This window comes from Lipotes vexillifer, unplaced genomic scaffold (genome assembly GCF_000442215.2).
Source record: "Lipotes vexillifer unplaced genomic scaffold, Lipotes_vexillifer_v1.1 scaffold518, whole genome shotgun sequence".
NCBI lineage: Eukaryota > Metazoa > Chordata > Mammalia > Artiodactyla > Lipotidae > Lipotes > Lipotes vexillifer.
The window spans coordinates 640114-650299 of NW_006780945.1; the positions used below are offsets into that span (position 1 = coordinate 640114).

The 10186-nt window shown below is 42.4% G+C and overlaps 1 protein-coding gene across 1 annotated transcript in view; it reads left to right on the forward strand.

Moving 5' to 3' along the window:
• The window catches only part of RNF157 (ring finger protein 157), an 80770-nt gene that overhangs the window by 41493 nt on the left and 29091 nt on the right, over window positions 1–10186 (forward strand). The gene's annotated exons all lie outside the window — the stretch shown is intronic.

The window sequence follows — 10186 nt, forward strand, 5'->3', positions numbered from 1 at the left end:
TGGTTAATGCTAGGACACCTGTTTTTTTCTTGATGAACTGGAATCACTTCTGACAAGCCTGTAAAGATGCTCAGAAGCCCAGGGTCTTAATAGCATGCAGGAAATCAGTAAAAAGAGGAAGAGCCATAGAGAAGTGTTTGCTGAGAATAGGAAAATTGGAGGTTTTGAAGGGTGTGGTTAAAGGAGTGAAGACTTACAAGGATGGACTGAGAGGTGCTAGATGACTGGTGGAGGGACACAGAGATGTCAGGTAGGAGGTCAAGGAAGGGATGAGGATGGAACACAGGATGAGAGAGAAGCCAGTGACGTGAATCAACCTTGGGATTGGACTCTGCATGATATATTGTAAATACTTGTATTTTGTCTCTGAGATTCACCATCTAGAACATAAGAGTTATACTTCTAGCTCTAGATTTCATTACAGACAGACTCTAAGTGAGCTTAGACTTTAATATATTTAATATATATTTAATATGTAAGCCAAAGAAATTAGTTCAGTTGGTTTATATAACCTTGGCTACTCACTGCTATTTTTTAAATTTATTTTTGGCTGCGTTGGGTCTTTGTTGCTGCGCGTGGGCTTCCTCTAGTTGTGGCGAGCGGGGCCTACTCTTCATTGCGGTGCGTGGGCTTCTCATTGTGGTGGCTTCTCTTGTTGCAGAGCACAGACTCTAGGCACGCAGGCTTCAGCAGTTGTGGCGTGCGGGCTCAGAAGTTGTGGCTCGCGGGCTCTAGAGCACAGGCTCAGTAGTTGTGGTGCACAGGCTTAGCTGCTCCCTGACATGTGGGATCTTCCCGGACTAGGACTCAAACCTGTGTCCCCCGTACAGGCAGGCGGATTCTTAACCAGTCCTACGCACGGCTATTAAGGAGTGAGTGAAGAATAATCAGAGCTCTCAAGACTTTTGGAAGCTTAGCAGGGCAAAGTGAAACAGATTGGTACCTTGTTAAATTAGCTGCAAATTACAGATCTTTTTTTAAATTAAATATTTATTCATTTATTTTTGTGCGTTGGGTCTTATTTGTGGCACGCGGGATCTTTCATTGAGGCGTGTGGGCTTCTCTCTAGTTGTGGCGCGTTGGCTCTGGAGTTGTGGGGTGCTGGCTTAGTTGCCCCGCAGCGTGTGGAATCCTAGCTCCCCGACCAGGGATCGAACCCCCATCCCCTGCATTGGAAGGTGGATTCTTAACCACTGGACCACCAGGGAAGTCCCTACAGATCTTAATATTAACAATTTAGAAATTAAAACTATCATACATATGCTGTAGGGTTTTTTGTTTTTGTTTATAAACAGCAGTAATTTTTTTATTTTTATTTTTATTATTTTTTTTTGACTGTGTTGGGTCTTTTTTTTTTTTTTACATCTTTATTGGTGTATAATTGCTTTACAATGGTGTGTTAGTTTCTGCTTTATAACATATAGGTTTTTATTTTATGCTATTTTGTTCTAATTATATGGGGTTTCCATATCTCATGATGAGCTAACCAAAATAAAATCTCACTAGGGTTTTTGAATTACTAATGGCCTTCTTCCTGGGCCTAGGGCTGTATCTGCAAATAGGTAGCTTAGCCAAAGAAACTGACCTTACCTGCGCTTAGAATTCTGTATTTGATTGGCTTATAAACTTAAATGTTTCTGTATTTCGTACTATTCTTTTTCTGAAGCTGAGATTCCTAACATAGCAGACTTCAGCATATTCTTTTAAAGATTTATTTATTATTTATTTATTTAATTTATTTTCGGCTGCATTGGGTCTCAGCTGCGGCACGCGGGAACTTCGTTGAGGCGTGCAGGCTCTTCGTTCTGGTGCACGGGCTTCTCTCTAGTTGTGGCGTGCGGGTTTTTCTCTTCTCTAGTTGTGGTGCACAGGTTCCAGAGCACGTGGGCTATGTAGTTTGCGACACGTGGGCTCTAGTTGAGGCGCGTGAGCTCAGTAGTTGTGGCGCATGGGCTTAGTTGCCCCGTGGCATGTGGGATCTTAGTTCCCTGACCAGGGATCGAACCCCCGTCCCCTGCACTGTAAGGTGGATTCTTTACCGCTGGACCACCAGGGAAGTCCCTCAGAGCATATTTCCTTCCAGAAATATGAGAGATGGAGACTTGAAACTCTTGTAATTGATCTTGGCTCTTACAGAGATAGTTTTAGGGTCAGTATATTTCAGGAGGGGCACAGGTGGGCAGCTTGGAGTTTTTCAACTTGAAGACCAGCTTACAGTTTTCAGTTTTTAAAATATAGACTGAGGAAGACTTCGGTCCACTTGCTCTTCTTAATAACTGGCCTACTGAAAACACCTCTGTTAAATAAAATGACTGGAAAAGTAATACTTGGTGGCATTAGAACATTCATATGCTTCTTTGGAAAAAATATATATGTTGTGTATTTTATTGTTTTAATTATTTTTAATTTTTTTAACATCTTTATTGGAGTATAATTGCTTTACAATGGTGTGTTAGTTTCTGCTTATTGTTGTGTATTTTAAAATACCTGTTTTAGGGCTTCCTTGGTGGTACAGTGGTTGAGAGTCCACCTGCCGATGCAGGGGACACGGGTTCGCGCCCCGGTCCGGGAAGATCCCACATGCCGCGGAGCGGCTGGGCCCGTGAGCCATGGCCGCTGAGCCTTCGGTTCCAGAGCCTGTGCTCCGCAGCGCGAGAGGCCACAACAGTGAGAGGCCCGCGTACCGCAAAAAAAATAAATAAATAAAATAAATAAAATACCTGTTTTGGCTGATACTGGTGCTTTGGGCATATTCTTTACCTACAGTATTAAGCATCTCAAAATCTCTTACTTAAAACTGGATTCTTATTTGTGAGCTGGGTTACCAGTCTCCTGACCAGATGAAATCTGGAAGTCAGGCATCTAGAATGGGGTGCTGGTCTGAAAGGAGTCGTTTCTCTGACCATTAGTCATTATTTACCAACTTGCTGGAGGGAAAATATGACAGTGTCTGCTTTACTGAAAGCACTTTTTTCCCTTTTAACTCTCCTTAAAAGTAGCTGGTGTTAGGCAGAACCCTTTGTATCTAAAAGCAGCTCATCTTCAGAAAGATACTTTTTTTGTAGAAGCACTGGATGATTGGATAGTGTTTTATCCCGATGGGAGGGTCTTTCAATCAGGGGAACCGGAAGTTGAGTAGGTTTCACTTGTCATCAAAGCAGCACACATAGCCCTGGAGGTGCATTTGATGTCAGAGTGTACGCAACCTGTTGCCCCGTCTGAGTACTCCTGAACGATATGAGTCAAGACCCAAACCATAAGTAGAGGGAGAAAATGGGTCTGTGATGGTTGTTAACAGAGACCAGGGCGATTTTGTGATGGGTGCTTTTCTCTGCAGTGGATCTTTCATGCTCTTGTTATCAAAGAGAACTGGTTAACTGGGCATACTCGTAGTAGGGTTTAAATATTTTGGAAAGATCAACCTTAGAGGTGATGTCATATAGCCAGGACATTGGTCCCATGTGCACCCTGCCAGGGGACCCAGCGGAGGAGTTAACAGACTATAAATAGACTGCCATCTTGAGTGGATTCCTTTGGTAACCAAACCTGAACACAGAGCATCTTTGAGTTAAGGTCATCATGTGACACCCTCGTGGTATCTCCCTCACATCTTTGATTTGAGTGAAAAAAAATGTCTTTTCACATCTTGTCAGCTTTGTGGTCACCAGTCTTTCTACATGGATGATTGACTCCCCACGAGGATTGGATGGAAAATTAGTGAAAAGGGGTTTTACTGCTGTAAATATAGCTCATTGATGTTTTGGTGGACAGCAGGCACAATACAGTCTGTCCCAGGGCTACAGCTGGTTAAATAGTCAAATTTGTATTCATTTCACATCATTCAACCAGAGTAAACTGTTCTCCTTGATGTGGATCTAAGAAAATGTTATAAAGTATCACAAGTCTAAATATATCCACTGGTAAGTCTTGGACACACTACGTAGCTGAGAAGAGGGAAAGTAGAGAAAGCTGAGAAAATAACCAAGCATCAAATAAGAAGGAACTGAATTTTAAATATAAAAACCCTAAAATCTATAAAAGCAAGAGCTTATGTAAATGAGTGCTGTAAATGAGCTATTCATATGATCCCAGATGTTGATTTCCATATTAACTATTATTTCTTTCTCTGACACAAATATTACATGTCTATGTGTAAAATGAGTACTTTTCTCTTTTAGTCATAAATTACCTAAAAATAATTTCCTTTCTCTTCAGAGGCAGATTTTTGGCATTTGGGGCTTTTTTTCTTCTTAAGTAAAAACTGCATCAGGTCATATTCATTTGTTTTTCTTTTACATCCCCCCCCCCCCTCCTTTTTCCTATTAAGTTTCCTTTCAGGGAATGTTTATTGCATCATTGTTTGTAATATTGAAAACTGGAAGCAGAGCAAGTGTTCACTGGTAAAAGATTAGTGAATACATGGTGGTCTGAGGTAGACGTCTCTAAAAAGGAACCAGGGATCCTTGGAGACATGATCAATTCCAGGGAGGGGACAGAAAAACACAACATGAACTTGGAATATCTTGTGGTGCCAGAAAGTAAGGAAGTGCTCAAAAAGTGATGGGGCAAGTCAAAAGGACACAGGAGCCAACTGAGGGAGTTCCCAGTGGCCAAATCCAGGATGCTATGTGTGTATATGATCAGGCCTGAATTTAATAGCAAATGTTAGCAAATTATGTACCTTAAAAAAAACCTTTTTATTGAAATTAATTATTTATTTTTATGAATGGATTATAGGCCCTTTTACAGACTACTGGGAATTACCCAATAATTTACAATTGAAGTAAGATATTTTCTACAGCAAAAATGTGAGTGCAGACATAGGGGGTAGTTTAACAAAATACTTGAAATTAGAATGGTTAGAAAATCTAGGATACATGGTTAATATATACATACATATATATATGTGTATATGAATATATACGTGTGTGTACCCCGCCACACACACACACACACACGCACACACACACACACACACACGCACACATCCATATCCATATCCGGTCTATCTAAACCGGCAGTTCCACATTTGGCCGCCAAGTGGCACTTTGCTGGTTTAAGGAAAACTGACAAGGAAACTGACGAGCACCAGGATGAAAGGTCAAAGAGGCGCTTGCTCTGTATTCACATGAGCCTTGATCGCCAACCCCCTGGGGCCCATTGAAAGAGTTCCTCTGGCTGAGTGGGTACTATACCCCCATCCTGGGCTTGAGGTGCTTGGGATTTAAATTATTCTGAGATTTAGGCTTATTTCAGCGCGGACACAAGCAGGCCGGTCCTGGGCGGGGGCGGGGCGGCGGGGGCGGCGGGGGCGGGTGGCCGGTGGGGGGGTGTTCGCTGCTGGTACCTGAGTGCAGGGCGCCAGATGCAAGCTCTGTTGTGGGCCCCTTACAGGTGGAACTAAGAGAGGCGTGCCTGGTCCATCACCGAATCCAGGCTAGCATAGCGCTCAGGGCATAGTGAACGTGTTGAATGAATTGGTAGATGTCTTTGTTCTTTGAAAATAATTTAGAGGAGAAACCACCGTGCTTTAGGAATATCTATCAGTAACACATATTGGAGCATCTTGGGCAGAAGGTAAACAGTGATGAACATCTCCCCTGCTTCTGCTGGCAGTGTTCTCTGATGTCACACCCTGAATATACCTTTGTGTCTTGTACAGGTGCTGTTAGCTCTTACAGACAAAGGGAATTTGTCATACAGTGCTCCAAGAAAGCTTTCCTCTGAGAAGACCTTAGATACTCCTGTTAAAATTTAAAAGGAGTGTGCCATTAGATATGCTTTTGTTTGTACTGCTGCCTAAGCATAAGGGTGTAATCCAGAGAGTGTCGACCAGCCTCTAGAACCTGAACAGGATTCGGTACCTTTTGTAGTGATCGTTTAACGTTCATACTCTCTCTACACTCTACTCAGGTACCTGGAACACTCCTGGGATCAGAACAACATGTAGCCTTGCCCTGCTGTAGCCAAGGCAGCTGCAGGACAAACAGTGTGGCTTTTGGATTCAAATCCTGGTTCTGCTACTCATTAGCCCTGAGACCTTGAATAATTATGTGAATCTTTTTTTTTTTTTTGCGGTACGTGGGCCTCTCACTGCTGTGGCCTCTCCCGTTGCGGAGCACAGGCTCCGGACGCGCAGGCTCAGCGGCCATGGCTCACGGGCCCAACCGCTCCGCGGCGTGTGGGGTCCTCCCGGACCGGGGCACGAACCCACGTCGCCTGCATCGGCAGGCGGACTCTCAACCACTGCGCCACCAGGGAAGCCCTACGTGAATCTTTTGAGTCTCAGTTTCTTTATCTGCAAAATGGGGGTGTTAATACTGATATTCTTCATTTATCCAGTCAACGAACGTATTTCCTCCAAGAGCTTACAGACTGGTGGGCATGGCCGACATGTCTATTAGTGTTTAGAATATTAAGTAAGAATGTGTCTAAACCAGAATTCCATGGTAGTGATGATAGCACAGGACATGTGAATGCATTTGCTGCCACTGGACTGCGTGCTTAAAAATGGTTAAGGTGATACATTTCACATTATGTATATTTTATAAATGAAATAAAGTAAAATGAAAAAAATATCTAAAGAACCCAGCATGATGCCCAGCCCATGGTAAGTACTCAGTAAACGTTTCCCTATGTTCTCTTTTTTCATGGATGGGCATTGGCAAGCTGTCATTGCAACAGTTACCCAAATTTTACACCATTAAGGGGGCTTTCTTCTGGCAGCATTTCTGCTTAGATGAATAGAGTGGAGGGACCTGAGCCTTAATTCTCTGTCAACACATTACTGACCCGGCAGGTTTGGGCCACAAGTCCCTGCGCAGACCCGATTTCATTCTTTGCACATGAGTCTTTATAAGCCTGTCTTCATTATGAAAAGTGAAAGAGAATTCTGGAAGCTGTTTTTAAGGCCCTTCATAAGGTGGTGAGAGTTTATTTACTCCAGGATGTTGTCTGAGAAACGGGAAGACGTCTCCTAAGCCCATACTGAGCTTGAGGCAAGAAGTGAGGATACAGCTTGCAGAAGGCCTGTGGGTCCTCCTCCATCTGTGCGCCTGGCGGCATGTTGTGTGCAAGACAGAAGAGGCCACTTCTTCCCGTTTACTGGCCTAGTTGTGCCAGAGCGCTTGCATCTGAGAAAAATAAATTCTGTCTGACCTTTCTTGTCATCACTCACTCCCTAATGAGGTACAACTGGGGCTGAGAAAATTACGGTTCCAAGGTCATAAGAAAGCAAGTGGAAACTGTAGATGTGAACTGAGAAACGGTTATTGATGCTGTTCTGAGCACAGTGGAATGACCGGTGAGCGGCTCCTTCAGGGCGGTGCTTTGACCCGAGTCCGTCCTGACCTTCATCTCCTTCGGTCCCAAGAAGATGTTACTTTGCTTTCATGTCACACGTACCTGTTAGCATAGGAGTGAAATCTCTGGTCTTGAAGTGAACTAAGATACTTTTTTTTGCTCTAAATATAATACAGTAATGGTGCGTGTGTTAAAGAGGTACTGTAGGCAAACAAAAAAGTTCATCAGTGCCTTGCTAAGAATAAGGAATGAACAAAGACATAGGTTAGTGTTTTCAGATCTTTTAAAAACTGGCACTTCAATCCCTTCGTCATCTCTAGGTTAAGCAGCTGTATCCAGGAGCATCTTAGAGAAAGATGGAGGTACAATGTGTTCAAACCTCAACTCTTCTCCCTAAAACCTGTGGGACTTTGGAAGGTGTTACTGAACCTGTTGCTATGTCAACGTCCTTATCTGCAAAAAGGGAACAACCATCTGTCCCTCACAGGATTGTTCCAAGGATAACTAAGATAATGTATGTAAAGAGCTTAGTATAGTGCCTGGCACCTAGTAAGTGCTCAATAAATGATCGTTTTAAAAGCGAAGATCACAAAGAAGCTTAGAGTCACGGTGGGCTAACCTGGCCTAGAGAGGTAGGGGAGGCGACTCTAAGAGCAGAGTATTTTCTTTAGTTTGCCTCTGTTCCTGCTGTCTCCTCTGTCTTCCCTGTCATCTCTGAATTTACAAATTACGTTTATCCTTCAAGATCCCAGATCAAATACCACCTCCTCCATGAAGCCTTCTGGATTACCTCAGCCAGAAGCGATCACTTCCTATATCGTTGCCCTTTTTGTGGCATTTCTGTTTAGTGTTACAGTTATTTGTGTAACTATATCATCTTCCTTATAATGCTGCTTCCTGAAAGAGCAGGACCTTATCTTTTCCACTTTAAGTCTCTCTTTACACCCAGCACTGAGTGTTTCCGGTAGACTCTGATTGGGCACGTGAATGGCCACTAAGGCAGAAGCTTTGGTAGGTAAGAGCCTACAAACAGGATTAGTTTCTCCTAAACAGATTTTCAGTGGTTTTCTTTTGGCGGGGCAGAGGGTAAAGAGCTAAAAATGTTAAGTGTGGATTTATTATACTATAAGGGTAGTTTATGTATATAAACAATTGATCCCACGGATGCCTTTCCCTGAGCAGCGAATAACTTGTGTTCCATTGCCAGTTATCATCAAATGTAATATTCTAAACGGAAGGTGAAGAACACTAACTCCCCCCCCCTCCGCCTTCCTTTTGTTTTTCTTCTTTTTTTGCGGGGGTAGGGAGGATATAGAGGCGAAAGGGCAAAGAGTGAAGGGAAAACCTCTGTTTTTTTTTGAACTCAGGTAGGAGTTAAGGATAACTCCCAAGTACCCGTGCAAATGAATATGATTAACTTCGCTACTCCAGAAAAAAATTTTAATCCCAAAGTCATTTATTTTGGCTTTAGAATAGGCAAGCATTTGTGTTGGGTTTTCCTGCCTAATTACTTTTTGCTTAAGCTTATTTAAAAAATTGTTTTAAATTCTTTTAGTGTGACAGCCCAGAAAAGGGGGTGGGGGTGTGTGGAGAAATGGGCCACAGATGGGATCTGAACTATAGGATTTCAGCTTTCCTGTATAAAAGCCTCCTGATACACTGCAAGCAGGAGAGCAGAGTTGCAATCAGCTTTCCGGAGAACAATTTGGCAAAATAGTTTTAAAAGTCTTAAAAATATGCTTACTCTTTGATCCAGTAATTCCACTTCTAGGAATGTCTTAAGGAAATAATCAAAGAGGCACACAGAAATGTAGGGACAAAGCATTCACCACGACATTTATATCAGGAAAAAAACAAAGTAAAACCAACTGAAAACACTGAATAATGTGGAATTGATTAAAGTAGGCCCCTGTCTCTAATGTGTGTAGTTATATTGTCAAATTATAGGCTTTAAAACATTTGCCACATCTTTCTAAGTGAAAGAGAGACAATAAAATAGTAGGTACAGTTTGAAACAGTGCAGAGAAATAGAGCGGGGGAGGGAGGGAGGAGGTGGGTGGGTGGATGGATGCCTATCCAAAAAGACACATTCTGCAAATGTTAACTTTGGTATCACTGAGTGGTGAAATTATGGCTGATTTTGTACTTTTTTGTGTTTTTCAAGTTTTCTGCTTAAACGTGTATTGCTTTGTAATCAGAAAAACCAACTGTCATATATTTTAAAAGAATATATGTTTAAGGTGAGAATTCCCTGGCGGTCCAGTGGTTAGGACTCCACACTTCCACTGCAGAGGGCCTGAGTTCGATCCTTGGTCGGGGAACTAAGATCCCACAAGATGCGCTGCATGGCCAAAAAAATAAAAATAAAAACAGAATATACGTTTAAGGTAGCAGTGAAAAAATAAAATGTTGCTACACAATACCCACAAAGCAATAATCTGAATGCACAGCTGATAGTTTGGATTAAATGTATTTTCTTAAGGGTCACATTCATGCACATGAGGTATCAGGGATCACACTGAATACACAAAATCAGACGTACCATAGGTTCAATTATGTTTCCCAAGTAAAACAGCAAAAATCTGTGAAGACACAGAGTTTCATGTGGACGTTCTGTTTTCTGAGACCAGCATGAGGGGGTAGACTCTTCAGAGCTAAGAGGACCACGGTTTTGCAAAGCTCCAAACACTAGTAGGTCTTCTGGGAATCATATGTAAAAAATGTTTACTGCCCAAATGACGTTATAAGAATAGCGGGAACATTTTAAATCACTCTTAATCTTCTCAAAGCAGTTCCCAGTGAAATGTTTTACTGTGTCCCCTTTCTTATCTCCTCATTGTCATCAACTCACAACTCCAAACCCACATGTTTAAACAGGGAAAGA